Source organism: Pleurodeles waltl, chromosome 5 (assembly GCF_031143425.1).
Source record: "Pleurodeles waltl isolate 20211129_DDA chromosome 5, aPleWal1.hap1.20221129, whole genome shotgun sequence".
NCBI lineage: Eukaryota > Metazoa > Chordata > Amphibia > Caudata > Salamandridae > Pleurodeles > Pleurodeles waltl.
In genome coordinates, this window is record NC_090444.1 from 860,560,701 (window position 1) to 860,587,775 (window position 27,075).

The 27,075-nt window shown below is 49.2% G+C and overlaps 1 long non-coding RNA gene across 3 annotated transcripts in view; it reads left to right on the plus strand.

Annotated features, from left to right (window-relative positions):
- LOC138296097 (uncharacterized) overlaps positions 1 to 27,075 on the plus strand; it is a 241,014-nt gene that overhangs the window by 117,883 nt on the left and 96,056 nt on the right. For all 3 annotated transcript variants that reach the window (XR_011203756.1, XR_011203757.1, XR_011203755.1), the window contains exon 6: positions 11,748 to 11,871. This is a non-coding gene — a long non-coding RNA (uncharacterized lncRNA). The remainder of the gene's footprint in view (positions 1 to 11,747; positions 11,872 to 27,075) is intronic.

The window sequence follows — 27,075 nt, forward strand, 5'->3', positions numbered from 1 at the left end:
TGTTGGTGGTTTTTCCACTCCACAGACCGACTGCAATCCTTCATCCAGCATTGTAAGTCCGCATCACCCAGGAACTCTTCATCTGCTCCAGTGCTGACCATCTTCCTTCCACCGTTGATCAACTCCTGCATCCACCTAACCCACCCCCGGTCTTCAGTTTTGTCTGCTGCTTTTCAGTGTTCTCGATTTGCTTTTTAAGCCTATTCCTGCTTGTTACTGTACATATATAGTATGTTTACTTACCTACTATTGGAGTATTGCCTAGCTAGTTTTTTTAGTGTTTATATTACTGTAATAAAGAGCCTTTATTTTCATAGTGCTGAGTGCCTTCTTCCATTTCTGTAAGTGCTGTATGACTACAGTGGTATTGCATGAGCTTCGCATGTCTCCTAAATAAGCCTTGGCTGCTTATCCACAGCTACCTCTAGAGGGCCTGGCTTCCTAGACACTGATTCCACCTCACTGATAAGGAAATACCTGGACCTTGTATAAGGTGATCATACAATAGGTACTCACCACACACCAGGCCAGATTCCTACAGTACTCCAGTGATTACTACCCTCCACACCGCCCCCTAAATTGAGTATTTAGGGGAACCCCAGATACCACATTGTAGGAAGCTGGCTCTGGATATGCTATATCAAAATGAGATATAGGGGGTCATTCTGACCCTGGCGGTCCATGACCGCCATGGCGGAGGGCGGCGGAAGCACCGCCAACAGGCTGGCGGTGCTTCCTGGGCGATTCTGACCCGCCGCGGTCAGAAAAGGGGAGCCGGCGGTTTCCCGCCGGTTTCCCGCCGGTTTCCCGCCGGTTTCTCGCTGGCCCAGGGAATCCGCCATGGCGGCGCTGCTTGCAGCACCGCCATGGGGATTCCGACCGCCTTCCCGCCAGCCTGTTTCTGGCGGTGTTCACCGCCAAAACCAGGATGGCGGGAACGGGTGCCGTGGGGCCCCTGGGGGCCCCTGCACTGCCCATGCCACTGGCATGGGCAGTGCAGGGGCCCCCTAACAGGGCCCCACAAAGATTTTCACTGTCTGCTGTGCAGACAGTGAAAATCGCGACGGTGCCACTGCACCCGTCGCACCCCTGCAACTCCGCCGGCTCCATTCCGAGCCGGCTTCATTGTTGAAGGGGCTTTCCCGCTGGGACGGCCGGCGGTCTTCTGGCGGTTGCCCGCCGGCCCAGTGGGAAAGCCGGAATGGCGGCCGCGGTCTTTTGACCGCGGAGCGGTCTTTCGGCGGGAACCGCTTGGCGGGCGGTGACCGCCATAGTCTGCACAGAGTCCAGGGATTCACCAGATTAAAAAAATATATTATACTTAAGGCTGTTTTGTGGTACTGTGGTCGAGCAGTTAGGCTTATCAGAGTGTAGTGCAAAGCATTTTTTGTACGCACACAGGTAATAAACTTAAACTTCAGGCCAATTTGTTTTAGATATCAAAAATTGGTTTTGTCCATGACCGCGAAATGAAAATGATTAGGAGTAAAGCTTACCTTGAATTAACCTGACCACTAAGAATAATTTGATATATTACCATTTACAAATGAATATATTCATACACATATCAATGTAGCAATAAAAGGGATTGACAATTAATTGCTGCTTCTTACAAGTATGGTTGCACATTTTGCTTACATTATACAATAACACAAAATCCCTATGAATGTAACTTACCTTGAAAAGTGAAATTTTTAGAAAGACGACGTAGAACTCGCTTCTGTACTTTGCCCCAACCACGTGGATACACGTTTAGAAACACAATTTAGCAGCTCATTGTATTTGTTAGCCTCCATTGTGCTGTAAAATGACGAAATTGGTGAATACATGAGAAATGTAGTAAACACTGTAGGCTTTCATAAATAATGGAAAAGAAGGACATGTGTTATGCTTTAACAAATGGCAGTACATTGATTAATTGCTACTGATAAAAGTGAAAGGAACAAAAAAATAATTGTGTGGTTGTGTACCTCTCCTACAAAGCCTCACTCACATAAGCCACAACTACTCACCACACCCGCACAAAAAGCTTGACACTTATAACATCTTAAATTCATGCAGAAATATTACCCAAAGGTCAGGTGCAGGTTAGTATTTGTGAGGGCACCCCTGAATGACCAGAGATTCCACTATGTCTGTATACCACCTGTAGTGATTCTGGACACGAAGCTTCACTTATGTATTCAGCTACATTAATTATGCTGAATTTTAAGTACACAAGCTGTTGAGCAATGTTCTGCCTCTGGCAGCTGCAGATCCCTGGCTCAGACAGGCTCCCTCTCTAATCGTGGGTCAATTTTACTGGAATTACCAGCTCTGTGATTGTCTGAGTACCACAAGGGTGTTAATGTCTGACAGCTCTTTGAAAACGATGGATGACGACCAAACGGACGGTGCACTAAGAACTGGACGGATAACTAAGTATAGCCCCAAAGTCTCCTTCCCAGATGATTCACCTACTGGAGTGTTTGCTTAACTACTATAGTCTGACCGCCTACTTTTTACTTTCACTTTCCTTTGACATGCGCTTATCTCGTGGCCATTTAAGCCCTTTCTTTGGCACTTCACAACATTGCCTAATAGATCGCTCCTTCATTCAGTCAGGCAAAGCACACGAACGAAGCCCCCCCTAGCTCCAACAGTGTGACCTGCTCAAATGTATTTATTTATTAGGAAATCATCATTACAATGCTGATCTCGTGGCCATTTAAGCCCTTTCTTTGGCGCTTCACAACATTGCCTAACAGATCGCTCCTTCATTCCGTCAGGCAAAGCACACGAACAAAGCTCCCCCCCCCCCCCCCCAGTTCCAACAGTGGGACCAGCTCAAACGCATTTATTTATTAGGAAATCATAATTACAACATTAGGGTGCTTACATGAAGAAAAAATGTCCTTGATGCGCACAAGTAATTTATAAACGCGACCGTTGGCAAGCTCAACAATAGAACAGTACCTTCTGCAGCAAAATCTTCAAAGAAGATGGCGGGGAGGACGTGGTAACATATATATATATATAGATATATATATATATATATATATATATATATATATATCAAAAACGTACAGGGCTGCGATAGGCTATCGCTTCGCTCCACTGCACCGTGCAACTCCATGATTGGAGCGAGGGAGAAAACAACATGAAATAAGTTTAACATTTTCAGTTAAATGTTTCGCTCACAAAACAACGTATGTGTAGGTTAGCTAGTGGGCCACGCCCGGCCCGGAGGATAAATAAGACGCGTGCACACAGTACTCTGTCTGCAGGGGAAACTGCATCAGCGCAGTCCCTTATTTATTAAATCACCTCGGTTCCGCGTTCCGTCCGGATACGCGGAACCAGCTACAAAGTATAGAAGAGGCCGGGTGGCTCTCTACATCCCTCCCATGTTTTACTTCACACAGAAAAGGGGAAATAACCCAAAACAAACAAAAACACAAATGTATACATCTGACTACACACAAAATGTCAAAAACGCTTAATAGGGTGCATGCGGCATCTGAGAACGAAACTCTTCTGATTTCAAGGCAGCCAGGATCACACACACGGATGCCTATGGACTCAGTGAACATACAAAGTCTCGGAGCCGACTGTTAGGGACCGGATTGGGGCGTAGATTATAACGTCCGCCCCTACTTGGGGATCCCTCCGCAAGGCCGTCTTCACCTGGATGATGTCGTGCACTTGGCGTCGCCACCGGAGCGTCCCCATTCCTGGCCTCCTCAGCCCCAGACTCCAACGTGGAGTCATCGACCTCTTCTTCCTGATTTATAATGGGAGTTCCGGCACTCCTAAAGTACGATGCATTTCTGGTGACCCTCTTACTGCCTCACGCTGCGGTCAACATGGCACCCTGTACACTTACAACTTGCCAGGGTTCGGGCTCAAACGGAGTCTGGAATTTTCCTCCTGGCCGGCAATTCCTCACCACCACTTGGTCTCCCTTTTGAAACCCTCGATATTTACTTCTCCTTCGCTCGGTGGCTTTGCGATTAGTACGCTCCCTACGTCGTTGCGTGGCTTCAACATCAAGCTCGGGTGCGACCCAATGGGGACCAGACGGAATGCAATCCCTGGGAGGGACCTTGAACATCAGTGCGGCCGGGGCACACCCAGTAGTACTGTGGGGGGTCTGGCGATAAGCACTCAAAAATTCGTATAGACATTTCTCACTGTCTTCTCTTTGTTCGACGCCTATTCTGAGAGCTCGGTTTAAAGTTTGCATAAACCTTTCCACATCGCCATTTGCTTGCGGTCCGTAGGGCATAACCTTACGATGACGTATGGCCAAACCCTCCAGGTAAGACCGAAATTCCTGTCCGTGGAAAGGCGGGCCGTTATCTGTCCTGACTTCGTCGGGGAGGCCAAACATGGCGAATGTTTTCTGAAGTACCGGCCTCACATTCTCAAACGCTGTGGAAGACACAACGTCCACGACAGGGAACTTGGTGCACGAGTCAATAATGACGATACTCAGCCGCCCATCGGGGAAGCTCCCAAAGTCCAGGCTGACTTTTGTCCATGGCTTCACCTCGCCGGCTCAGTGACCACGGGGCAACAGGGTGGATCCCCGGAGGTGATGATACAGGAATGGCACTTTCCCACCAGTTCATCCACCTGGCTGTCCATGCCGGGGAACCATACCTTGGCCCGCAATCTTGCTTTAGTCTTTGCAGCGCCTTGATGGCCTTGGTGTGCTAGCTCCACTACTTTGGTCCACAGACTCTGGGGCAGCACGATTCTCCTTCCTCTCAGGACCAGCCCTTGTCCATCCGTGGACAATTCATCTCGCACCCTCCACATTCCTTGCATGGCCGCTTTGTACTCCTGATTGGCTGCTTTGGTTCCTTCCAGGAACAACTTCCATTCTTTGTGTTGGAGCGCTTCTTTAACCTGGTTGAGGGTTGCGTCCACCTTGGAGGCGTCTACAATGTCCCCTACACTCAAGGCCTTAGGACACGCCGATTGCACCACCATGTTGACAAATATCTCTGTACTCTCCTCATCATTCTCCTGAGAGTCATCGGATGTGACCAGGGACGGGTGACGAGACAAGTAATCTGCAGGGTTATTCACTCCTGGCCGATAGACAACTGTAAATCGGTAGGGTTGCAATAGAACAGTCCACCGTTCTATCCGTGGAGGCGCCAGACGAGGACAGCCAGCAAACAATGCGACCAAACGCTTGTGATCAGTCACTACCCGGAACTCTTGGCCATACAGGTATAAATGGAAATGTTTACAAGCCCACCGGATCGCCAGGGCCTCCCGTTCTATTTGGGCATAGCGTGTTTCTACTGACGACAGAGCTCTACTGGCATATGCAACTGGAACCCACTCCTGTGGGTTTTGCTCTTGAAGAAGAACAGCACCTAGCCCTACTGGACTAGCATCTACCACGACCTCGGTTCGCCGGTGAGGGTTGAAGTATGCCATCGTTGACTTGTCGAGTAGCGCTGTCTTGATGTCGGCAAACGCTTTGTCCGCCATTGGACTCCATTCCCACCGATGCCCAGTCTTTGTGAGTTGTCTGAGGGGTTCAGCCATGGTCGCAAGCTGCGGGATGAACCTACCACAATATGTTGCCATGCCCAGGAAGCTTCTTACTTCTGTGGTGTTCCTCGGAATTGGTGCCTGACGGATAGCATCCGCTTTACGAGGGTCAACTTGCAGACCGTTCTTTGAAAAGACATAGCCAAAAAACTCTACTGACGTCTGATAGAACGCACATTTATTTTTATGGAGTGTTAAACCTGCCTCTGATAACCTTTGCAGTGTCGCTCTTAGGTGTCGATGATGTTCTTCTCAGGTTTTGGAGTATATGAGGATGTCATCGCTCAAGTTGATTACCCCTTGCAGTCCTGAGAGCGTCTCCCTTATCACGTTTTGAAAGACTTCGGCGGCCGAGGATACCCCAAAGCTTAGTCTTTTGTATCGCCTGAGTCCCACATGTGTTGAAAAGGTGGTGATATTTCTACTGTCAGGCTCCAGTTCCAGCTGGTGATACCCAGCATTGAGGTCTAGCTTCGAGAACCACTGTGCACCATTCAGATCTGCTATGATGTCGTCCATCGTAGGTGTTATGTGCCGCTCCCTTTTGATCGCCTTGTTGGGTAGGCGCATGTCGACACATAGACGGATAGCACCAGGTTGCTTTCGGCGCTATTACCAACGGCGACACCCACGGTGTGGGCCCTTCTACCTTCTCGATCACTCCTTGATCTTCGAGTAGTTGTAGTTCCTTTTCCACGGCGGGTCGTAGGTGAAACGGAACTCGTCTATGCCTGAGAGCAACAGGTGTCACGCTGTGGTCTATATGTAGCTTAACACTTTTGCCTTTGAGTCGCCCTAGGCCTTCGAAAAGCTGCGGAAACTCGTTAACTAACCGTTCAGCGTGAGAGTCATATATTTGTCGCACAAAAAATACTAGTTCAAGCTCCTCCGCGGTGTGGCACCCCAACAGCGTACCTCGGTCTCCAGCTACCACGTAGAACCTTGCCAGTGCTGCCGCTTGTTCGCTGGATACTGACACCTCCACCATGCCCTTCAGAGGGAGCGGTTCTCTGCCGCCATAATTGTAGATTTTGGTGGTGGTTGGGGAGAGCACTGGTGCGGGGGTTAGCTGCCTGAAGAGAGTCTCATCCATGACATTCACCGATGCGCCTGTGTCTATAAGCACTGTCGCTGGCTTGCCGTTAATGTGGACCTTGCTCATGGGTGGAGGTCGCCTTTTCAGTTGCTTCTCACCAGTGAACGAGATGACAAAGATGTCTTCGTCTTCATCCTCTTCGAAGATGGGGTTTTTCTGAGTCATCGTCTCGCTAGAATTATTAGCTTCGGTGGTCACACTTCTGACCTTGGTGTCTCTTCCTCTCCGGTTCCCTGGCCATTTTTCTCCAGACCTGCATACTCTCGCAAAATGGTTGCCCTTGCCACACTTGTCACATTGTTTTCCTTTGGCAGGGCACACCATGGGTGGTTTGTGATCATACCCACAGCTTCGGCAGGTGCGAGCATTTCGTCCGCCAAAGTTTACCTTTCGTCCTGACGGTTGACGCGTTTGGATGGCCTCCACTTGCTCTTCCTTCACCGGGACCGGGGGTGCAGTTGACGCAGCTGCCAGGGACTGCCCCCTTACTGCTGCCATGGCGTCTGCTCTCACTGCTGATAACTCATGTGAATGCGCTAGCACCAGAATGTCATCAAGGGGCATACCCTGCTGGCGTAGGATGAGTTTCCTTAGTGCATTTGACCGACATCCTTGAATAATCTGCGCCCTGATCTCTTCTTGTTGATTCAGGCCTACGCATGAGCTTGCTAGTTTTCTTAATCGGGCATAGAACATGTCCATTGATTCAACATCAGTTTGGTGAGCCTGCCGAAGTTTAAAACGCTCAAAGTCTGAATTTAGTTGTGGGTCAAAGTGTTTATTGAGAGCTTCGACCGCTGCATTAAAGTCCGACTTATCACCTGTGTTGGGGAGCGCATCAAACAGTTCTTGCAGCTCATCCCCTCCCATTAACAGCATGAGAGACCTGCGCACGGCCCCGTCTGTCTCTCTCGTGGTGCAGAAGTAATTCTCCAGTCGGTTCAGCCATAGGCGCCATCTTGGCGAAGCAGTGGCTGGGACAATCAGTTGGCTAAATGGTGGCAGTGCTGTTACTGACGGGTGGGCATTGGGGCCCACTTGCACAGGCGCTTGGGGGTTCTCCTGCGGTGGGGCACTCATGGTGTGCTTTGGTTTCTTGTGCCCCTGCTCCTTCATATGTTCGTTTTCCCACTATTTATTTACTTCTTTATTTACCGTTTTTTTTTTTCTTCTCTCTAAGGCTTCCTGGCCACTGTATTGTTTCGTTTTCTGTATCTTTCCCCGATTTTTTTTGTTTTTTGTTTGGTGGGGGGGCTCCTGCCCCTCTGGCTCTTATGCTGTGTTCCCCTCTCTGGGGAGCACAGCCCGAGCGACCTGAAGGCGGGGGTGCGTGTGCCCTGGATAGCACACGCCCCACGTGGTGTTACTGGGCTGCCAGGCCGGAGCGCTGCCTCCGGTCCCGTTTCTGCACACGTTAATTTCTTTTTTGATTTTTTTTTTCTTTAGCTGCCTCGCAGCTTCTTTGTGCTGTGCGCGCCTCCCGGGCGACAGCACAGCCACTCAACCGAGTACGGGACGCCAAATGTCCCTCGCGGCAAGGAAGCGCCTCACAACTTAGAGCGCCCCGTGTCACTTGCCTGCTGGAGGTCCGACGCTACCAGCCCCGCTTGGCGTGGAGCTCCAGATCGTTTCTTCTCCTCTTCTGGAGACGACGCGGGGTGTCAGCTGGCCCGCTCGTCGCCACTGTAGGTTAGCTAGTGGGCCACGCCCGGCCCGGAGGATAAATAAGACGCGTGCACACAGTACTTTGTCTGCAGGGGAAACTGCGTCAGCGCAGTCCCTTATTTATTAAATTACATCGGTTCCGCGTTCCGTCCGGAAATGCGGAACCAGCTACAAAGTATAGAAGAGGCCGGGTGGCTCTCTACATCATGCACACAAAATGGGTCAGCCACATACAGGCAGTGAATTTTGTGAAAGTGCGCATGCGTTATTCTGTAGGTATGCACACAAACCACAGGTGAACTAGCGGGAATGAGGTGCTTGGAATGTCTCACAGTGCGCATGCGCACAATATTATGCATGTGCACAAACTACAGGCGGACTGCTATGGATGGGATCCTGGCACATACAGTACACCGGCACAGTCTTTGTGCGCTCCCTCTCGTGTTCGCATGCGTACAATGGTATGCATGCGCAGTATGTATTTTTTACAAACGTTTATGCGAATCGGTTGCAGGCAGGCAGTGGACAGGTCCTCAAAAGGATTTGCCAATACAGAAGCCCTGTCTCACCCCAGGAGGCTCTCTGCGGCATCCGCCTGCACCCGCTACCAGGGCAGAAACGGCTGATGGGCATGAGAAGCAGCAGGTGCTGGCGGGCCGGCGGGCGGACGTTGCAGAGGTGAGCCTCCTGGGGCGGGAGGGTGGCGATGAGGACGAAGGAGCAAGGGGGTTCGGACGGGAGGATGTTGCAGTGGCCAGGTCCTGGACAGCTTCCGCCATCAAAGCAGAAGCTCCCTCTCCCTCCAGAAGGCTCTTCTCTGCGGCATCCTCCCGCCCGCTGCTAGGGCACAAACGGACGGACGGCTTGGGGATGTAAACGACGGAGTGGCGTCCTCCCGCCTGCACCCGCTGCTCTGGCTGCTAGGGCACAAACGGGATGGGTGAAAAGGACGGAGCAGCAGGAGTATGCCACAGAGGAGAGCCTCCTGGGCCGGGATGGGGCATGCCTGCCTGCTTTTGGCCTCCATTACTGGCAGATCCTGACCAGCAGCCGAAGGCCTCCCGGTTCCGAGCAAGAGACGGCACCATCTCTTTTGGTAAGACAGACCTTTAGGGATTTCCATTTTCATGGAGGGAGAAGGTGACTGTACTGAAATGTTCGTTAAAGCAGAGCATATGTTGTTACAACTTGACCCTTCCATTCAACCGCCTTAGGCTGCATACAGTGGAGAGACCCCGTCACACAAGGAACCCTGACGTGTTCACTAAAAATGAGTGCCTTTCTTAACAAATAAGGGTCGCCCAAGCAGTAATGTGCTTTCTTATGGTACTGTGGGACTTTTAAAAGTGATAGAGAAAAAGATGTTCAGTGTACTGGACGGCAGCAGATGGCGATGGCATTAAAACTAGAAAAGGCATTACATGTAAGAAAGTGCATCTACTTTCTGAAGGACACACTACAGCCCCTGTTGCTACGTGAAACTAGTATAAAGGGAGCTACAGGCAGCATTTTCAGAGGCTGCAAGCATTTCCTGATCAGATGTACGCTTTATCCATTTCAGTCTGCAGGTGGTCGATGCAGGGGGACAGCACTGTGACTGGTACCTCCCGTTCATGCATGTGATGTTACACTCTAACACTTTCAGTCCAATGCACGAGCTCATTACCTTAGCACTGAACCAAACATCATGCCTTGCGCGGCAATAACCCTCCCCTGGGGCAGTTGCCCCTCGCAGCCACCAGAATTCCCTTTCCCATCCTGCCCAGGAGTACATTTCAGTCCAGGTGTTCTGCACATTGCTACATGCTGTAACTGTGGATACCCTGAACCCTCTCACCTGCCCTAAACAAACATCCACGCACCTTTTGTTTAATTAAGACAACACTTTTATTAATGTGCTGTCTGCTATTGTGTTCTGATATAACCAGGGCCACGGGAGATATGTGGCAGTGGAGAGCCAAAAAAGTTGCCTCGCTGAGTAAATTATAAGGGAAGAAAAGTAAATTATGTGGTGTAATGCGGTTACTTTTATTTTTTTTACTTCTCAGGCATTAAAAGGGCCATATACTGTGCAGCAAGACGTGTTGCTGCTTTTTATGTAACTTGCAAACCGTTTGTGTTAGAAGCAACATTTCTTAATGAAATCTGCAGATTATGCAGCTGATAATGGATTATGTGGCAAATACAGCAAATCTATATGCAAAAGCATGCCACAGCTGCAAAATTGCATAATTCATTGTCCATGGATGTAACCCACAGCCTTCATTCTGAACAGTACCAACCTAGCTGTTTTGTTTTCTGAGAAAAATGGAGCATGGTATTAAAACACCTGTTAGGAATATACAAAATGGCAGAAAAGTCTGAGAATACCCTGTAGGTAGTAGATTCAGTGAATACATTGCAGGCAGGTCCTTGACAATCTCTCCTCTGCTGCTGCATTGCTCGCTTCTGTTTGTTGCCTAGTTCTCAATACCTTCTTCACCTCTCCCCATGTTTCTAATGCTTTCTACTGCTTTTATGCTTTGATTTCACTGTTTTCTCCCTCCTTTCCCCTCGTTTTCTTAGTGCTTTCTGCCTCATTTTCACTGCTTTCCCCCAATTTGCCATTCGAGCGTAGGGAGTATATGCACTGTCTCTCCGATAGCTAATCAGCCCCTGCCCCCAAAGATTTTACAATTATTCTATAAAGTGTGCAATGCTTAAATATGTCTAGACTTATTTGAACATTGCAGTCAAGTTATGTTACCTTTTTAAGAATGTAATAAATATTTTTCTGCTTTAAAAAAAAAGCAGTGTTACTTGCATAATGCCGGGACTGCTTTAATCATTTGCACCTCACCTGGGATGTCCGGTTGTTTACTGTGTCCATCAGTTCCATATTGTTTTACCCTATTGCTCATGCAGTTTATGTTAGACCCGTGTGTGCGCTCGCCCCTTGCAAGTTCCTCTCACAGGATTACCAGAGAACATCTAGCCAGTAATTAATTTAACCAGCTACCAATGTGAGTAAAGTTAGGGGTATTCAGGGCATATTCTCTTTCTCTTCTCTGCCAGCCCCTTTCTCCTTTCCAAAAAAAACATTGGTGTTGGACAACTGTTGCTCAGCAGATGACAGAAAGATCACATAGCTCACTTCAGACTTTGAAAAATTGGAGTTCCTCAGCATGATCAACATTAATATGGTGTCAGCAGCAAACCTCTCTATACTCCCCAACCTGCAGAAAGTAAATACAGGGGTTCAATGAACATTAGGTTTTCGGTGATGGGTGGTGTGCAGCACCTGTAATGGCATATGGGTTCTGCAGTGTAACCTGCATAATTTGCATTGAAATGTTGGGTTATCCTAACTGGCAATTTAGAAGTACCTGCAACTTTATTTCTGAAATACGGATATAGCAAGTCTGTTACACTGTGGTGTATTTTTATTTACTAGTTGGAACTAAGTGATAACGGGATCTCCAGGGGTCTTGAAGTCTTGGCAGAGCAGACGGGCATGCCTTGCACATTTTAACCTGAGGGGCAACAAAATAAAGGACCTCAACACATTGAAGCCTCTGGTAAGTACAAGAGTGCAAACCAGTCCCAGCATTGAGCTGAGTATAACGTATGGGCAGGCTATGACTTTAGCTGTTTGTCTACCCGTGAACAGTCCAGTTAATAAAGTAGAAATGCTCTGTGTGCAGGCATGCAGTGGTTTGGATATGCCCTCGGCTATGGAACTGAATGAGCGCAGTGATGATCCAAAACAAGCTGCCCCACTTATATCTAAAATAACCTGCCCAAATCCAATCCCAAATAATCTGCCCCAATCCAAAACAATCTTCTGTGCTCCAATCTGACCAAAGCCACTCCACCTTAGTCTACTTCACCTCAATCCACTCCAGCCCACTCTGTTCACACTACCCAATCCAATTTCTGTTTATTCCTTTTGTCCCCCATTCTTGCCTGCTTTCCCACCTCCTTTCTAGCCCCGTCCACCGCCTCCTAGCACTCCTCCCAGGACCTACTTAATGGAGGCCGCACAGCAGATGCGTAGAGCTGGTGCACCACTGGCGTGCTGAAGGTTCCCCAATGGCAGGTCTGTCCGTGTGTGGACCAGGGCCTGTGCTAGGACCCCTGCCTCATCCATGTGAAAAATGGATTTCTTAAGTTCGCTTGAGGGCTCCACTTTTTTAAACTTTCAGTTCAATTTGTTCTGTGCTGTGAGCAAAATTGTATGCCTTCAGCAGCCCTGCTCAGTTTCGTTCTTACAAATGTGCTGGTTTCTTAGAATTACTTTCGAAACTTTGCAGATGGGCTAATCGCCCAATGTTCTTAGATATGTTATCTCTGTGTTTGAACATCCTGTTCTTGTGGTTCAACGGTGTTAAAGGAAATGTTTGCTTGAATGTGTTTGGAAATTATGATGCATGTATAGTGTGGTAAAGTGGGTTTTTGCAATAAAGACATTAAAAGTCTGAGGGAGAGGTCAGTTGCTTTTGGCCAAAGAGTGTCATCGACACTCTTTGGGGTGACCTGCTGCCACAAAATAAAATGCTATCTTGAAGTAAAATCCGAACCCTTGTATTCTATCTTGTAGAAATTCAGCCTCTTACAAGAAGAGACTCATAAATTTATTTCACATCCACCCTGTGAAGTTACCCTGCTGTTGACCTCCTAGCCCTGGACCCCGGATCTCCCTATCACTACAACTGCTGCTCATCCCCGTGTACCACCAGCCGGCCTCACCTTCCGCACTAAGCAACCAACGCACCTGACACATCGACCGAGACCACCGCAAAAGAGCTCAAGTGTATCCTACTAAATGCACGTTCAATAGATAAACACTCCACCGAGGTCTGGGACTCAATCTTCATCCTACTCTCCGGGTGTCATCTTCCTCACAGAAACCTGTCTCAACCCCGCCTCTACATCAGAAATCGCTGCTGCCATCCCCGAAGATAACAAGGTAACACACCACAACTGAATCATCAAGCATGGAGGCGGAATCACCATTATCTACAGGAAGACCATCTGCTGCTCAACATCTCCTGATGACCCACCATCATTAAACAAACACCTCAACTTCCAATTCCACACAGACAGAAAAAGCAACATCAGAGGCACCCTTGCTTACAGACCGCCAGGACCGCACCCCAGCTTCTTCAACGCCATCCCGGAACTCATCACCGTGCAAACAGTCCTCTCCGAGCACTGCATATTTCTAGGGGACCTCGACTTCCACCTCAATGACGCCAACTCCAGCAAGCACCTGGAAACCTTGACCAACATCGGCCTAAAGCAGCTCCTTACCAACCCTACTCATGTCGGAGGACAGTGATACAACACTCTCAGCTCTCACCAATCAGACTCTACACACAACCCTGAACAAGCAGCAAAGAGCTTCTCCCAGTGGATCACAGAGAGTGTGTACGCCATCGCCCCCACCAAGACAGCCAAGGTGAAAGCGTACAACAAACGAGCAAGCTGGTTCACAGAGAAACTTCACCCCTCCAAATGTAATTGTAACAAAATGATACTCCTCATCTTTGGGAACAACACCTCTCCATGGACTGATAAATGCTCAGCACACCCACTGCGGACCACACCCGCAACCTCAACACCATCCTGGATAGCAAGCTATCCATGAAGAAACAAGTTGATGCTGTCTCATCAGCCTGCTTCCAAACCCTTCACGTTCTCTGCCAGATCTTTAGGTGGCTCTCAACAGACGCCAGAAGAACTGTCATGCTGGCCCTCATCACCAGCAGTCTGGACTACAGAAGCACGCTTTATGTTGGAATCACAGCAGACCTCCTGTAGAGACTCCAAACAATACAGAACTCAGAGGTAAGACTCCTACTCTACCTCCCCCGAAGGACCCACATCACACCCAATCCCCAAAAACTGCACTTGCTCCTGATTCATAAGAGATGTTGTTTCAAGATGCTGACCCACGCCTACAAGGCAACAAATCAACAGATGCTTGACCTTCCACCAACAGGCCAGACACCTCCGATCAGCTTCCCTCTCACTTGAAGAAACCCCATGGATCCGTCGAGCCAACAGCAGATGTTGCTCCTTCTCGCACCTATTAGCCAAGGCTTGGAATAACCTCTCCCTGCATCTCATGTCCTCACTGTCACTCTAGCAGAGAACTAAAGACCTAGATGTTTGAATGATCATTCCTCTACACAGAAGCATATAGCTCAATTGCCTCGAGACCCTCACATGTGATTTGAGGCAATCTATAAATGTTTGTTTGATTGATACGCTATGTAACATCTCAAAGTGAATGCCCATTTCCTTTTCTGCCTCTTTTGCACCAATGTCTGTAGCTCACTTCACTCCTCCTCACTAAACACATCACTGTCCTTTTTATCATAACATCAACACACAGTGCTTAATATGTGCAGTTCTTTGATAGTGGTGGGCACATGCATTTATTTTTGGGCACAAAGGTTTCAGGGGTGCTTTAATGCATAGGTAAAATGGGCTCTGGCCCTGGGCTCCTGCCTTTTGGCGGGGGTGTGGGGTCGGGTCCTGATAGAGCTACCTCTGTTCTGCAGAGTATTGTCCTAATTACTTTTTATAATTCATAAACACATTGTTTTAAGTACTGTTTACCTATAATATATTTTTTAACATGAGTGATGTGTGATTCTGTTGTAGCCATTTTGCTGAGAAATGTTTGTTTGATGCAAGATCCATAAAAAGTTCCTTTTAGATAAAAACAGTACCCTCATGTATTGTAAATGTGAGGGTGTCACATATTATTTTCAGTAATAGTAGTGAGCTGCTCCCGTGTTACAATAATGGAAAGACTTCACGATCCCCGAAAATGAGATGTAAAAACTTTTATCATGTAGACCAGTGTGCAAGTGACCTGGCAAAAGAGCAAAAGGCAGAATGGGAAGGGGTTCAGGGTCATAGGAAAGCAATCACCAGGACAAAGTAGAGAAGAAATTGAACCTTCAAGTGTAAAATAAGGAGAAAGGAAGAGTAGGACGGTAGAAGAAAGTGGGATAAGGTGAAACCAAGTAAGTCTTTGTTGCCTTGGAACTGAGCAGCCCTGCAGACCAAGGGCAAAATACATTGAAGGCAAGATTTTTTGGCACCACACGCAATACTCACAAATTCATCTCAACACCCAACGCGTCCTCCTTGTGTAGCATTGCAACCAATTCACAAATATCGCAAAAAAATCATTCTCACACTTGTACGTAGTGGTCCATCCCCTGCCCCCTCCCAACTTGTTGCCAGGTTTTGATGCAGCTTTAACTGAAATGCACTGGCTTCCTGGTAAGCAGGTCCCCAGTGCCAGCCTTCCTTCCCCAAAACTAGATACCTGATCACTTGATCCTAAGTGACCAGGCTCTGTACCACCCTTGTAAGTCCCATAGTAAGTGTTACCTAGAGTGCCTATGTACTCAAGAGGGTCCCTAAGAGCTGTAGCAGAACTTACGCTACTCTTAGGGACCCAGCACTGACCTTTTGCAGACTGCCGTTGCAGACTGCGTGACAAGGTGCCCCCTAAAAGTGAAAACATGACATGGCTTACGGACTGTGTTCCATGTCCCCAAAACACTGCATGTAATATCTGTAAGTCACTCCTACAGCAGGCCTTATAGCCCAAAGGCAGGGTGTATAATATTATATGCGGGGCATATCTGCAAGAGCAGATATGCCCCTGCTATGTCTGTCGTTTCTTAGATATATTAAGTGAACAGGGAAACCATTTTAAATAGATGTGTTGGACACTCATTAATATGAGTTGCCCAGGTCCATGATGTCTTTAATGAAAATAGGGATGCTTGGTGTCAAACATCTCATGTTTATAAGCCCTGGCTGACTCCAGCGATGGATTTATGAATACACGCATCCAGAGCGCACCTTAGAGTTGCCTCATGAAAACCTACCAACTGCTACTGAGCTAACTGACCAGTTCTAGCCAGTTTGCCACCAACAGACTAGAGTCTGAGATCCAGGGGTGAGAGCCTTTGCTCTATGGAGGTCAGAAACAAAGCTTCCCAGGGTGAGGTGTTGGACACCTCTTTCCATATGATGATCTGCATTCCAAGACAGATTGGGTCCCTCTCAGAGGGAGATGCCGACCCTCCAGTCCCAGAGCCCATCTGACACCTGGATATTCAGGAACATTAGCTATGTAGGAGGCATTTTGCATTTCTAGGCTCGTCACACCCCTAGTGTGACCAGCCTGAAATGGACACACCCTAGGAAATTCTGCTTGTGTGTGGTGGAATTTAGGACCTCTGGGCATGGTGTTGCCCACTCCCCACAGAAAGTGGTCATCTACAGGGTGTAGTGACTCCAGGGTTATGTAGCTGTAGGAACCAGGAACCCAGTTACTGTACAGTCCTCCTGTAAATTTGTTTGCTGTGTCTTCACACACCCCACATTTGTTATACTGGTCCTCCCATGGATGTCCCTAGTATATGGTACCCAGGGCATGGGGACACCAGGGGTTCCCATGGTCTGCAGCATATTATGCATCCTATGGGGACCCATGTCAAATGTGTTTGATGAACTGCCATTGCGGCCTGCAAGTAAAGGTCCATGCACCCTTTCACTACAGATCACTGCACCAGGTCCCTGTAAGTCACTCCTATGGCAGGCCCTCCTGGCCCAGAAGGCCTGCAGCAAGTGCCTGTGTGGGAGGGCACTCCTGCATGAGCGGAGATGCCCCCACAAACTCGGCTCAATTTTCCTGGACTTCATGAGTGCAGGGACGCCATTTTACATGTACACTGGTCATAGGTCACTACCTTTGTCCAGCTATATAATGGTAACTCCGATTCTGGGCATGTTTATTATCCAACATGTCTGACTCGTGGCCCAGGAAGGCAGAACACAAGAATTTCCTTTGGGAGAGGGAGGCAACACCCTCTCCCTTTGGGGAAAAAGTGTTACATGGCTTGGAAGGGGTAGCCTCACCAAGTCACTGGTATGCTTTGTTGGCCACATTTGGTGTCATCCTTGCATAAACCAATCTGCACCAGTTGAGGTACCCCTATTCCCTGATCTGTCCCGGAACTGAAAAATGGAAAGGGGAATGACCACTCCCCTGTATATCACCACCCCAGGGGTGGTGCCCAGAGCTCCTTCAGGTGACCCTTTGATTCTCCCATCATGACCCAAAGCTGGGCAGAGGCCTCTGGAAGCATCTTAGTGGCCAGATCAGGCAGGTGATGTCACAGCCCCCTCTTGATAGGTTGTCACGTGGTTAGGTGATCAGTTCCCCTTCCAGGGGTATTTAGGGTCTCCCTCTTGGGTGGGTTCCCAGATTCGACATGCAAGACTCTAGCGGGAATCCTCTGCATCGTTTACTGAAACGTCTGGTCACTCGAACCACAACTGGACTCCATAGGGACCTACAATCCGCATCTACAGCTACTCCTCTGCGCTGCAACATTGTTTCTCTGGCTTCTTCTAGCAACTGCAATATTTCCCCAGCTGTGCAGCGTATGAGGGCGGCAAGTCTTCAGTCTGCACTGAGAAGCAAACTTCACTTGGAATGAAGGAGTCACTCCCCTGCATCTGCAGGCATCCTGCTGTAATGACGACCGGCTGCATGGATCTCCTCTCCTATGGAACTGTGTGGATCCTACGTCACAGGTGATGGTCTGGAGTGGTCCTCTGGGTCCTCTCTACCAGCTGTCCAACTTGGGTAAAGGTAGGACCTTCCCTTCTCCTTGCATAGCGTCTCTTGCAACTGACAAGGCTTGATGGCACCTCCTCTTCAGTCTTTGTGCAGTTCCAGCCCAAATCACTCTTCCCTGCGACGCTCAGCCCTCTGCATGGTTATTCAGTGGTGTGGGACTCCTTTCTAAGTGTCCTGCATGGGCCTCACCGTGACTCCTGTGCTCCTTGCCTGTGAGTCATCTGTGTGGGCTGCCTCTTCTTCTTTGGACTCTATGCACCGCTGAGTGTTTCCAGGGACTTCCCCCATTGCTTGAGCTCCATCCCCCCTTGGCCTTCCTGGTCCCCTGCAGCTCCACTTCTAGCCAACTGCAAAATTTGCTTTTTCCAAGTCTTGTTGGTGGTTTTTCCACTCCACAGACCGACTGCAATCCTTCATCCAGCATTGTAAGTCCGCATCACCCAGGAACTCTTCATCTGCTCCAGTGCTGACCATCTTCCTTCCACCGTTGATCAACTCCTGCATCCACCTAACCCACCCCCGGTCTTCAGTTTTGTCTGCTGCTTTTCAGTGTTCTCGATTTGCTTTTTAAGCCTATTCCTGCTTGTTACTGTACATATATAGTATGTTTACTTACCTACTATTGGAGTATTGCCTAGCTAGTTTTTTTAGTGTTTATATTACTGTAATAAAGAGCCTTTATTTTCATAGCGCTGAGTGCCTTCTTCCATTTCTGTAAGTGCTGTATGACTACAGTGGTATTGCATGAGCTTCGCATGTCTCCTAAATAAGCCTTGGCTGCTTATCCACAGCTACCTCTAGAGGGCCTGGCTTCCTAGACACTGATTCCACCTCACTGATAAGGAAATACCTGGACCTTGTATAAGGTGATCATACAATAGGTACTCACCACACACCAGGCCAGATTCCTACAGTACTCCAGTGATTACTACCCTCCACACCGCCCCCTAAATTGAGTATTTAGGGGAACCCCAGATACCACATTGTAGGAAGCTGGCTCTGGATATGCTATATCAAAATGAGATATAGGGGGTCATTCTGACCCTGGCGGTCCATGACCGCCATGGCGGAGGGCGGCGGAAGCACCGCCAACAGGCTGGCGGTGCTTCCTGGGCGATTCTGACCCGCCGCGGTCAGAAAAGGGGAGCCGGCGGTTTCCCGCCGGTTTTCCGCCGGTTTCTCGCTGGCCCAGGGAATCCGCCATGGCGGCGCTGCTTGCAGCACCGCCATGGGGATTCCGACCGCCTTCCCGCCAGCCTGTTTCTGGCGGTGTTCACCGCCAAAACCAGGATGGCGGGAACGGGTGCCGTGGGGCCCCTGGGGGCCCCTGCACTGCCCATGCCACTGGGGGCCCCTGCACTGCCCATGCCACTGGCATGGGCAGTGCAGGGGCCCCCTAACAGGGCCCCACAAAGATTTTCACTGTCTGCTGTGCAGACAGTGAAAATCGCGACGGTGCCACTGCACCCGTCGCACCCCTGCAACTCCGCCGGCTCCATTCCGAGCCGGCTTCATTGTTGAAGGGGCTTTCCCGCTGGGACGGCCGGCGGTCTTCTGGCGGTTGCCCGCCGGCCCAGTGGGAAAGCCGGAATGGCGGCCGCGGTCTTTCGGCGGGAACCGCTTGGCGGGCGGTGACCGCCATAGTCTGCACAGAGTCCAGGGATTCACCAGATTAAAAAAATATATTATACTTAAGGCTGTTTTGTGGTACTGTGGTCGAGCAGTTAGGCTTATCAGAGTGTAGTGCAAAGCATTTTTTGTACGCACACAGGTAATAAACTTAAACTTCAGGCCAATTTGTTTTAGATATCTAAAATTGGTTTTGTCCATGACCGCGAAATGAAAATGATTAGGAGTAAAGCTTACCTTGAATTAACCTGACCACTAAGAATAATTTGATATATTACCATTTACAAATGAATATATTCATACACATATCAATGTAGCAATAAAAGGGATTGACAATTAATTTCTGCTTCTTACAAGTATGGTTGCACATTTTGCTTACATTATACAATAACACAAAATCCCTATGAATGTAACTTACCTTGAAAAGTGAAATTTTTAGAAAGACGACGTAGAACTCGCTTCTGTACTTTGCCCCAACCATGTGGATACACGTTTAGAAACACAATTTAGCAGCTCATTGTATTTGTTAGCCTCCATTGTGCTGTAAAATGACGAAATTGGTGAATACATGAGAAATGTAGTAAACACTGTAGGCTTTCATAAATAGTGGAAAAGAAGGACATGTGTTATGCTTTAACAAATGGCAGTACATTGATTAATTGCTACTGATAAAAGTGAAAGGAACAAAAAAATAATTGTGTGGTTGTGTACCTCTCCTACAAAGCCTCACTCACATAAGCCACAACTACTCACCACACCCGCACAAAAAGCTTGACACTTATAACATCTTAAATTCATGCACAAATATTACCCAAAGGTCAGGTGCAGGTTAGTATTTGTGAGGGCACCCCTGAATGACCAGAGATTCCACTATGTCTGTATACCACCTCTAGTGATTCTGGACACGAAGCTTCACTTATGTATTCAGCTACATTAATTATGCTGAATTTTAAGTACACAAGCTGTTGAGCAATGTTCTGCCTCTGGCAGCTGCAGATCCCTGGCTCAGACAGGCTCCCTCTCTAATCGTGGGTCAATTTTACTGGAATTACCAGCTCTGTGATTGTCTGAGTACCACAAGGGTGTTAATGTCTGACAGCTCTTTGAAAACGATGGATGACGACCAAATGGACGGTGCACTAAGAACTGGACGGATAACTAAGTATAGCCCCAAAGTCTCCTTCCCAGATGATTCACCTACTGGAGTGTTTGCTTAACTACTATAGTCTGACCGCCTACTTTTTACTTTCACTTTCCTTTGACATGCGCTTATCTCGTGGCCATTTAAGCCCTTTCTTTGGCACTTCACAACATTGCCTAATAGATCGCTCCTTCATTCAGTCAGGCAAAGCACACGAACGAAGCCCCCCCTAGCTCCAACAGTGTGACCTGCTCAAATGTATTTATTTATTAGGAAATCATCATTACAATTCTGATCTCGTGGCCATTTAAGCCCTTTCTTTGGCGCTTCACAACATTGCCTAACAGATCGCTCCTTCATTCCGTCAGGCAAAGCACACGAACGAAGCTCCCCCCCCCCCCCAGTTCCAACAGTGGGACCAGCTCAAATGCATTTATTTATTAGGAAATCATAATTACAACATTAGGGTGCTTACATGAAGAAAAAATGTCCTTGATGCGCACAAGTAATTTATAAACGCGACCGTTGGCAAGCTCAACAATAGAACAGTACCTTCTGCAGCAAAATCTTCAAAGAAGATGGCGGGGAGGACGTGGTAACATATATATATATATATATATATATATATATATATATATATCAAAAACGTACAGGGCTGCGATAGGCTATCGCTTCGCTCCACTGCACCGTGCAACTCCATGATTGGAGCGAGGGAGAAAACAACATGAAATAAGTTTAACATTTTCAGTTAAATGTTTCGCTCACAAAACAACGTATGTGTAGGTTAGCTAGTGGGCCACGCCCGGCCCGGAGGATAAATAAGACGCGTGCACACAGTACTCTGTCTGCAGGGGAAACTGCATCAGCGCAGTCCCTTATTTATTAAATCACCTCGGTTCCGCGTTCCGTCCGGATACGCGGAACCAGCTACAAAGTATAGAAGAGGCCGGGTGGCTCTCCACATCCCTCCCATGTTTTACTTCACACAGAAAAGGGGAAATAACCCAAAACAAACAAAAACACAAATGTATACATCTGACTACACACAAAATGTCAAAAACGTGCAAAAAAGGGTGCATGCGGCATCTGAGAACGAAACTCTTCTGATTTCAAGGCAGCCAGGATCACACACACGGATGCCTATGGACTCAGTGAACATACAAAGTCTCGGAGCCGACTGTTAGGGACCGGATTGGGGCGTAGATTATAACGTCCGCCCCTACTTGGGGATCCCTCCGCAAGGCCGTCTTCACCTGGATGATGTCGTGCACTTGGCGTCGCCACCGGAGCGTCCCCATTCCTGGCCTCCTCAGCCCCAGACTCCAACGTGGAGTCATCGACCTCTTCTTCCTGATTTATAATGGGAGTTCCGGCACTCCTAAAGTACGATGCATTTCTGGTGACCCTCTTACTGCCTCACGCTGCGGTCAACATGGCACCCTGTACACTTACAACTTGCCAGGGTTCGGGCTCAAACGGAGTCTGGAATTTTCCTCCTGGCCGGCAATTCCTCACCACCACTTGGTCTCCCTTTTGAAACCCTCGATATTTACTTCGCCTTCGCTCGGTGGCTTTGCGATTAGTACGCTCCCTACGTCGTTGCGTGGCTTCAACATCAAGCTCGGGTGCGACCCAATGGGGACCAGACGGAATGCAATCCCTGGGAGGGACCTTGAACATCAGTGCGGCCGGGGCACACCCTGTAGTACTGTGGGGGGTCTGGCGATAAGCACTCAAAAATTCGTATAGACATTTCTCACTGTCTTCTCTTTGTTCGACGCCTATTCTGAGAGCTCGGTTTAAAGTTTGCATAAACCTTTCCACATCGCCATTTGCTTGCGGTCCGTAGGGCATAACCTTACGATGACGTATGGCCAAACCCTCCAGGTAAGACCGAAATTCCTGTCCGTGGAAAGGCGGGCCGTTATCTGTCCTGACTTCGTCGGGGAGGCCAAACATGGCGAATGTTTTCTGAAGTACCGGCCTCACATTCTCAAACGCTGTGGAAGACACAACGTCCACGACAGGGAACTTGGTGCACGAGTCAATAATGACGATTGTCAGCCGCCCATCGGGGAAGCTCCCAAAGTCCAGGCTGACTTTTGTCCATGGCTTCACCTCGCCGGCTCAGTGACCACGGGGCAACAGGGTGGATCCCCGGAGGTGATGATACAGGAATGACACTTTCCCACCAGTTCATCCACCTGGCTGTCCATGCCGGGGAACCATACCTTGGCCCGCAATCTTGCTTTAGTCTTTGCAGCGCCTTGATGGCCTTGGTGTGCTAGCTCCACTACTTTGGCCCACAGACTCTGGGGCAGCACGATTCTCCTTCCTCTCAGGACCAGCCCTTGTCCATACGTGGACAATTCATCTCGCACCCTCCACATTCCTTGCATGGCCGCTTTGTACTCCTGATTGGCTGCTTTGGTTCCTTCCAGGAACAACTTCCATTCTTTGTGTTGGAGCGCTTCTTTAACCTGGTTGAGGGTTGCGTCCACCTTGGAGGCGTCTACAATGTCCCCTACACTCAAGGCCTTAGGACACGCCGATTGCACCACCATGTTGACAAATATCTCTGTACTCTCCTCATCATTCTCCTGAGAGTCATCGGATGTGACCAGGGACGGGTGACGAGACAAGTAATCTGCAGGGTTATTCACTCCTGGCCGATAGACAACTGTAAATCGGTAGGGTTGCAATAGAACAGTCCACCGTTCTATCCGTGGAGGCGCCAGACGAGGACAGCCAGCAAACAATGCGACCAAACGCTTGTGATCAGTCACTACCCGGAACTCTTGGCCATACAGGTATAAATGGAAATGTTTACAAGCCCACCGGATCGCCAGGGCCTCCCGTTCTATTTGGGCATAGCGTGTTTCTACTGACGACAGAGCTCTACTGGCATATGCAACTGGAACCCACTCCTGTGGGTTTTGCTCTTGAAGAAGAACAGCACCTAGCCCTACTGGACTAGCATCTACCACGACCTCGGTTCGCCGGTGAGGGTTGAAGTATGCCATCGTTGACTTGTCGAGTAGCGCTGTCTTGATGTCGGCAAACGCTTTGTCCGCCATTGGACTCCATTCCCACCGATGCCCAGTCTTTGTGAGTTGTCTGAGGGGTTCAGCCATGGTCGCAAGCTGCGGGATGAACCTACCACAATATGTTGCCATGCCCAGGAAGCTTCTTACTTCTGTGGTGTTCCTCGGAATTGGTGCCTGACGGATAGCATCCGCTTTACGAGGGTCAACTTGCAGACCGTTCTTTGAAAAGACATAGCCAAAAAACTCTACTGACGTCTGATAGAACGCACATTTATTTTTATGGAGTGTTAAACCTGCCTCTGATAACCTTTGCAGTGTCGCTCTTAGGTGTCGATGATGTTCTTCTCAGGTTTTGGAGTATATGAGGATGTCATCGCTCAAGTTGATTACCCCTTGCAGTCCTGAGAGCGTCTCCCTTATCACGTTTTGAAAGACTTCGGCGGCCGAGGATACCCCAAAGCTTAGTCTTTTGTATCGCCTGAGTCCCACATGTGTTGAAAAGGTGGTGATATTTCTACTGTCAGGCTCCAGTTCCAGCTGGTGATACCCAGCATTGAGGTCTAGCTTCGAGAACCACTGTGCACCATTCAGATCTGCTATGATGTCGTCCATCGTAGGTGTTATGTGCCGCTCCCTTTTGATCGCCTTGTTGGGTAGGCGCATGTCGACACATAGACGGATAGCACCAGGTTGCTTTCGGCGCTATTACCAACGGCGACACCCACGGTGTGGGCCCTTCTACCTTCTCGATCACTCCTTGATCTTCGAGTAGTTGTAGTTCCTTTTCCACGGCGGGTCGTAGGTGAAACGGAACTCGTCTATGCCTGAGAGCAACAGGTGTCACGCTGTGGTCTATATGTAGCTTAACACTTTTGCCTTTGAGTCGCCCTAGGCCTTCGAAAAGCTGCGGAAACTCGTTAACTAACCGTTCAGCGTGAGAGTCATATATTTGTCGCACAAAAAATACTAGTTCAAGCTCCTCCGCGGTGTGGCACCCCAACAGCGTACCTCGGTCTCCAGCTACCACGTAGAACCTTGCCAGTGCTGCCGCTTGTTCGCTGGATACTGACACCTCCACCATGCCCTTCAGAGGGAGCGGTTCTCTGCCGCCATAATTGTAGATTTTGGTGGTGGTTGGGGAGAGCACTGGTGCGGGGGTTAGCTGCCTGAAGAGAGTCTCATCCATGACATTCACCGATGCGCCTGTGTCTATAAGCACTGTCGCTGGCTTGCCGTTAATGTGGACCTTGCTCATGGGTGGAGGTCGCCTTTTCAGTTGCTTCTCACCAGTGAACGAGATGACAAAGATGTCTTCGTCTTCATCCTCTTCGAAGATGGGGTTTTTCTGAGTCATCGTCTCGCTAGAATTATTAGCTTCGGTGGTCACACTTCTGACCTTGGTGTCTCTTCCTCTCCGGTTCCCTGGCCATTTTTCTCCAGACCTGCATACTCTCGCAAAATGGTTGCCCTTGCCACACTTGTCACATTGTTTTCCTTTGGCAGGGCACACCATGGGTGGTTTGTGATAATACCCACAGCTTCGGCAGGTGCGAGCATTTCGTCCGCCAAAGTTTACCTTTCGTCCTGACGGTTGACGCGTTTGGATGGCCTCCACTTGCTCTTCCTTCACCGGGACCGGGGGTGCAGTTGACGCAGCTGCCAGGGACTGCCCCCTTACTGCTGCCATGGCGTCTGCTCTCACTGCTGATAACTCATGTGAATGCGCTAGCACCAGAATGTCATCAAGGGGCATACCCTGCTGGCGTAGGATGAGTTTCCTTAGTGCATTTGACCGACATCCTTGAATAATCTGCGCCCTGATCTCTTCTTGTTGATTCAGGCCTACGCATGAGCTTGCTAGTTTTCTTAATCGGGCATAGAACATGTCCATTGATTCAACATCAGTTTGGTGAGCCTGCCGAAGTTTAAAACGCTCAAAGTCTGAATTTAGTTGTGGGTCAAAGTGTTTATTGAGAGCTTCGACCGCTGCATTAAAGTCCGACTTATCACCTGTGTTGGGGAGCGCATCAAACAGTTCTTGCAGCTCATCCCCTCCCATTAACAGCATGAGAGACCTGCGCACGGCCCCGTCTGTCTCTCTCGTGGTGCAGAAGTAATTCTCCAGTCGGTTCAGCCATAGGCGCCATCTTGGCGAAGCAGTGGCTGGGACAATCAGTTGGCTAAATGGTGGCAGTGCTGTTACTGACGGGTGGGCATTGGGGCCCACTTGCACAGGCGCTTGGGGGTTCTCCTGCGGTGGGGCACTCATGGTGTGCTTTGGTTTCTTGTGCCCCTGCTCCTTCATATGTTCGTTTTCCCACTATTTATTTACTTCTTTATTTACCGTTTTTTTTTTTCTTCTCTCTAAGGCTTCCTGGCCACTGTATTGTTTCGTTTTCTGTATCTTTCCCCGATTTTTTTTGTTTTTTGTTTGGTGGGGGGGCTCCTGCCCCTCTGGCTCTTATGCTGTGTTCCCCTCTCTGGGGAGCACAGCCCGAGCGACCTGAAGGCGGGGGTGCGTGTGCCCTGGATAGCACACGCCCCACGTGGTGTTACTGGGCTGCCAGGCCGGAGCGCTGCCTCCGGTCCCGTTTCTGCACACGTTAATTTCTTTTTTGATTTTTTTTTTCTTTAGCTGCCTCGCAGCTTCTTTGTGCTGTGCGCGCCTCCCGGGCGACAGCACAGCCACTCAACCGAGTACGGGACGCCAAATGTCCCTCGCGGCAAGGAAGCGCCTCACAACTTAGAGCGCCCCGTGTCACTTGCCTGCTGGAGGTCCGACGCTACCAGCCCCGCTTGGCGTGGAGCTCCAGATCGTTTCTTCTCCTCTTCTTGAGACGACGCGGGGTGTCAGCTGGCCCGCTCGTCGCCACTGTAGGTTAGCTAGTGGGCCACGCCCGGCCCGGATGATAAATAAGACGCGTGCACACAGTACTTTGTCTGCAGGGGAAACTGCGTCAGCGCAGTCCCTTATTTATTAAATTACATCGGTTCCGCGTTCCGTCCGGAAATGCGGAACCAGCTACAAAGTATAGAAGAGGCCGGGTGGCTCTCTACATCATGCACACAAAATGGGTCAGCCACATACAGGCAGTGAATTTTGTGAAAGTGCGCATGCGTTATTCTGTAGGTATGCACACAAACCACAGGTGAACTAGCGGGAATGAGGTGCTTGGAATGTCTCACAGTGCGCATGCGCACAATATTATGCATGTGCACAAACTACAGGCGGACTGCTATGGATGGGATCCTGGCACATACAGTACACCGGCACAGTCTTTGT